Genomic DNA, 5,545 nt, shown 5'->3' with positions numbered 1-5,545 from the left:
CCGTTCCCCCCCCCCCATAGCTAGCAATCCAAAACAGTCCAGTGGAGCCTGGGCGGTGGGTGTTGCCTTCTGACACACTTCCAGTGATGTCAGTGGGTGTGGCATATGCAAATAGGTTATGCTAATGAGCTCCTGCACCTTTTTTCTACAAAATGACCCCTGGTCCTCACTATTTTGCATGCTAATTTAACAAACCACTCCTATGTATACAACTATGATATGTAATTCCATTTCATCGTCACACCTTGAATAAAACTTTGCTGGTCTTAAAGTTTGTCATTGGACTCTTAACTTTGTTCTGTTGCTTCAGGCCAACCCGGCTACCCACCTTAAAAGACCATCATCATGTTACATGTTAATGTGCTGTTCAGCCCCTGTCTATAAGTTTGAACCTTACCTACCATTCCAACGTGTTTGAAAAAGCGTGCCTTGCACACGAAAGCTCATATCTTGAATAAAACTTCGTTGGTCTTAAAGTTTGTCATTTAGTTCTTGCAGAAAGTTCCCTGAGGGGTGGAGGGACAAATCCTGACCACATGGGGGCATTTCTGCAAAGGAATTCAAACCAGTAAGAATGACAGAGGGAAGCCTGCAGGGCTCTTCTGAGGTTACCAGGGGAAGGCCTCGGCCTCTCTGCCCTGTTGTTGGCCCTCCAGAAGGACAAGATGCTGGACTAGATGGACTATTGGTCCATCTAGTCCCCTGGAGGGCCAACAACAGGGCACAGAGGCTGCGGCCTTCCCCTGATAAGAACCTCAGAAGAGCCCTGTTGGGTCAGACCAGTGAGGGTCCATCTAGTCCAGCCTCCCGTCTCACATAGTGTCCAGCCAGTTCCCCTGGAGGGCCAGCAAGAAGGCACAGAGGCCGAGGCCTTCCCCTGATAGGAACCTCAGAAGAGCCCTCCTGGATCAGACCAGTGAGGGTCCCTCCAGTCCAGCCTCCTGTCTCACATAGTGTCCAGCCAGTTCCCCTGGAGGGCCAGCAACAGGGCAGAGAGGCCGAGGCCTTCCCCTGAGAAGAACCTCAGAAGAGCCCTGCTGGATCAGACCAGTGAGGGTCCATGTAGTCCAGCCTCCTGTCTCTCACACAGGGGCCAGCCAGTTCCTCTGGAGGGCCAACAACAGGGCCATATACAAGCCACATATTATTACAAGTTCACGTATAACTACAAAATGTTAAATTTGCATTGCATATTTTTAGGGGGGAAATGGCTTTCATACATGGTGCCAAACAAAATTGTCCTATTTTAGTTACAATCTGGCCTGTTTTTATTTCTTTTCTGTATATATTTCCAAGTGTTACCATGCAAATATTACAGCATATTCAGGACAACCTTCTTTACTGACTCAATGGGAATTTTTTAAAAAAATTCTAGATATCTCTAAACATAAACCAAGGCTGTGAAAATAATTCCTGAACATTAATCTTCTTACAGTCCTGTTTTAGCATTGTTATTTTGTCCAAGATCATAACAAACCCATTTTAGAGTCCAGTGGGGCACCTTTAAGACCAACAAAGTTTTATTCAAGATATGAGCTTTCTTGTTCAAGGCCCATTTTTTCAAATACATTGGTATGGTTGGTAAGGTTCAAACTTATAGACAGGGGCTGGACAGCACATTAACATGTAACATGGCGAAGATGTGCGAAGACAAAACTAAATAACAAGCTAAGCTTATAAGGTCAACAGTTGGAAAGCAATAAGAAGAAGAGGAGGAGGAAGAGGAGGAGGGGATTGGATTGGATTTATACCCCGCCCTTCACTACCCAAAGGAGTCTCAGAGCGGCTTACAAACTCCTTTCCCCTCCCCTCCCCACAGCAGACACCCTGTGAGGTAGGCGGGCTGAGAGAGCTCTGACAGAATCTGCTCTTTTCCAAGGATAGCTCTTATCAGAACTACGGATTGCCCAAGGTCATCCAGCAGGTGCAAGTGGAGGAGTGGGGAATCGAACCCGGTTCTCCCAGATTACAGAAGAAGAGGAGGAGGAGGAGATTGGATTTATACCCCACCCTTCACTACCCAACGGTGTCTCAGAGCGGCTTACAAACTCCTTCCCCTTCCCCTCCCCACAACAGACACCATGTGAGGTAGGTGGGGCTGGGAGAGCTCTGACAGAAACTGCTCTTTTTCAGGAACAGCTCTTATCAGAGCTACGGCTTGCCCAAGGTCATCCAGCCAGGTGGAAGTGGAGGCGTGGGGAATCAAACCAGTTCTCCCAGATTAGAGTCCGAGCACTTAACCACTACACCAAACTGGCTCTCCATAAATATGTCAAAATAGCAGATAAATGTGTAATTGTATCTTTTCTAATTGTGGGAAGTAAACTGATACTCTCAATTCTCTCCTGTCAGGTGTGAAGGTCACTTAACAACATTTCCCCCCCTTTTTTTGAGGTGGATACAGCAACACGTCCAGTTTGGTGCAGTGGTTAAGTGCGGGACTCTAATCTGGGAGAACCGGGTTGGATTCCCCACTCCTCCACTTGCAGCTGCTGGATGACCTTAGGTTAGGCCATGGTTCTGATAAGGGCTGTCCTTGAAAAAGAGCAGTTTGTGTCAGAGTTCTCTCAGCCCCACCTGCCTGACAGGGTGTCTGTTGTGGGGAGGGGAAGGGAAAGGAGGTTGTAAGCCGCTCTGAGACTCCCAAGTGAAGGGCGGGGTATAAACCCAATCTCCTTCTTCTCCTCCAATATTCCTTGCATTGCATTCAGTATTCTAATGTACTATTCTGAAATATAAATATTTTATTTATTGATTGAATTTTTTTACCCCACTTTTCTAGCCAAGACCGGCTCAGGGCAGCTTACACAGAATCAGCACATCATTACAATTACAAATAAAATATAAATTAGATTAAAACAATTCTAAAACCCTTTAAAGTGCTAGTAAGCCTTAATTCCGTAATGACTGCTGTTCTTCCGTTCTCTCCCTCGATCTTCTTTAATTTTCCTTCCATTGTTAAGGAGGCGTCTAGGAGCACTCCCAGACTCCTAACCTACGGCGCTGGCACCAATGGCGCCCCATCGAAGGTCGGAAGCAGGATCCCTACCCTCAGACCGCCCCAGCTCAGGCACAGGGCCTCCGTCTTCGTCAGATTCAGTTTCAGCCGGCTGGGCCTAAACCAACCATCCACGGCTTGTAACGCCTGGTCCAGATCTTTCGGTTTGGAGTCAGACTAGCCGCCCAACAGCAGATAGAGCTGGGTGTCATCCGCATACTAGTGACAACCCAGCCCATGCCTCCGGGCAATCTGGGCAGGGGGGCGCATATAGATGTTGAAAAGCATCGGGGACGGCACTGCCCCTTGGGGTGCTCCACAATCCAGTGGGTGCCTTCGGGACAGCTGTTCACCCAATGCCACCCTTTGTCCCCGACTTTGGAGAAATGAGACGAGCCACTGCAAGGCCAGTCACTGAATTCCAGTGTCGGCAAGGTCAGTAGCTGATGATCAACTGTGCTGAACATTGCCGACAGGTCTAACAACAACAGCACTGCCATTCCGCCCCATTCCAGATGCCTCTGGAGGTTGTCCGTGAGGGCGACCAGTGCCGTCTCCATCTCATGGCCCAGGCGGAAGCTGGACTGGAAGGGATCTAAAACACGCTAAAATGCAGAGGATTTTTAGTCCTTCTTGTTGAGAACACATATGTGAGGACTGAATGAGTTAGCATATGCAATGAGATAAGAAACCAATATCCCTGTTGAGTCCTGGGGAGGTTTTTTTGTTCCAAGTGTTCTAATAACTTGTAACTCAGTCAATTTCCCTTTACAAGTTATTACAACTGGGAGTTAGGGTTGCCAGGTCCTGGTTGGGGAACTCCTGGAGATTTGGGGGTGCAGCCTGGGGAGGACGGGGACCTCCATGGGGCAGGATACCACCGTCTAAAGCATCCATTTTCTCCAAGGGGAACTGATCTCTGTGATCTGGAGTTGAGGTGCAATTCCAGGGGATCCCCAGGTCTCGCCTGGAGGCTGGCATCCTTAGAGCCTACAAGTCCAGTGTGGTGTAGCAGTTCCAGTTCCACCCTAGGATCCCGGAGACGAATCCCCCCTTGTGCTGGCTGGGGGCCTGGGGCCAGTCCCCTGCTCTCCGCCTGGCCTCCCTCACCGGGCGGTTCTGAACAGAAAACAGAGGCCAGGCGAAGAGTGGCATCCCAGCTTCGGGAGAAAGGCAGGAGGGGGAGAGAAGAAGATGATATTGGATTTATACCCCGCCCACCACCAGAAGGAGTCTCAGAGCATCCCGGAAAATCTACAGCAACTAAAGTCTCAGAGCAGCTTACAATCTCCTTTCCCTTCCCCTCCCCACAACAGACACCCTGCGAGATAGGTGGGGCCGAGAGAGCTCTTTCGAGGACTGCCCTTGAGAGAACAGCTCCGAGAGAACTTGTGACAGAAGAAGAAGAAGAGATTGGATTTATACCCAGCCCTTCACTACCCAAAGGAGTTTCAGAGCCGCTCACAATCTCCTTCCCCTCCCCCTCCCCACAACAGACACCCTGCGAGGAAGGTGGGGCTGAGAGAGCTCTTTTGACTGCCCTTGAGAGAACAGCTCTGAGAGAACTTGTGACAGAAGAAGAAGAGATTGGATTTATACCCTGCCCTTCAGTACCCGATGGAGTTTCAGAGCGGCTCACAATCCCCTCTCCCTCCCCCTCCCCACAACAGACACCCTGCAAGGTAGGTGGGGCTGAGAGAGCTCTTTCAACTGCCCTTGAGAGAACAGCTCTGAGAGAACTTGTGGCAGAAGAAGAAGAAGAAGAGATTGGATTTATACCCTGCCCTTCAGTACCCGATGGAGTTTCAGAGCGGCTCACAATCCCCTCTCCCTCCCCCTCCCCACAACAGACACCCTGCGAAGTAGGTGGGGCTGAGAGAGCTCTCTCGAGGACTGCTCCTGAGAGAACAGCTCCGCGAGAGCTTGTGACTGATCCCAGGTCACACCAGCAGCTGTACGTGGAGACGGAAAGGGGAATCGAACCCGGTTCCTCCCAGATTAAAGTCCTCCGCTCCTGAGAGAACAGCTCCGCGAGAGCTTGTGACTGATCCCAGGTCACACCAGCAGCTGTACGTGGAGACGGAAAGGGGAATCGAACCCGGTTCCTCCCAGATTAAAGTCCTCCGCTCCTGAGAGAACAGCTCTGAGAGAACTTGTGACAGAAGAAGAAGAAGAAGAAGAAGAGATCGGATTTATACCCCGCCCTTCACTACCCGAGGGAGTTTCAGAGCGGCTCACAATCTCCTTCCCCTCCCCACCACAGACACGCTGCGAGGTAGGCGGGGCTGAGAGAGCTCTCTCGAGGACTGCTCCTGAGAGAGCAGCTCCGCGAGAGCTTGTGAGTGACCCCGGGTCACACCAGCAGCTGCCCGTGGAGACGGAAAGGGGAGTCGAACCCGGTTCCTCCCAGATTAGCGTCCGCCGCTCCTAAACCACGACGCCAAAAAGTCCTTTGGTAAGAAGTCGGCTTCGGGGCGGGACCCCAGGGCCCGGCGCAGTCCCAGCGCTCAGTTCGCCCGGCGGCCCCGGGGTGGAGCTGCTGCTGCT

Source organism: Gekko japonicus, unplaced genomic scaffold, assembly GCF_001447785.1.
Source record: "Gekko japonicus isolate JY-2015 unplaced genomic scaffold, Gekko_japonicus_V1.1 scaffold5546, whole genome shotgun sequence".
NCBI lineage: Eukaryota > Metazoa > Chordata > Lepidosauria > Squamata > Gekkonidae > Gekko > Gekko japonicus.
The sequence above is the reverse complement of the archived record's forward strand: the minus strand, read 5'-3'. Positions refer to the sequence as shown.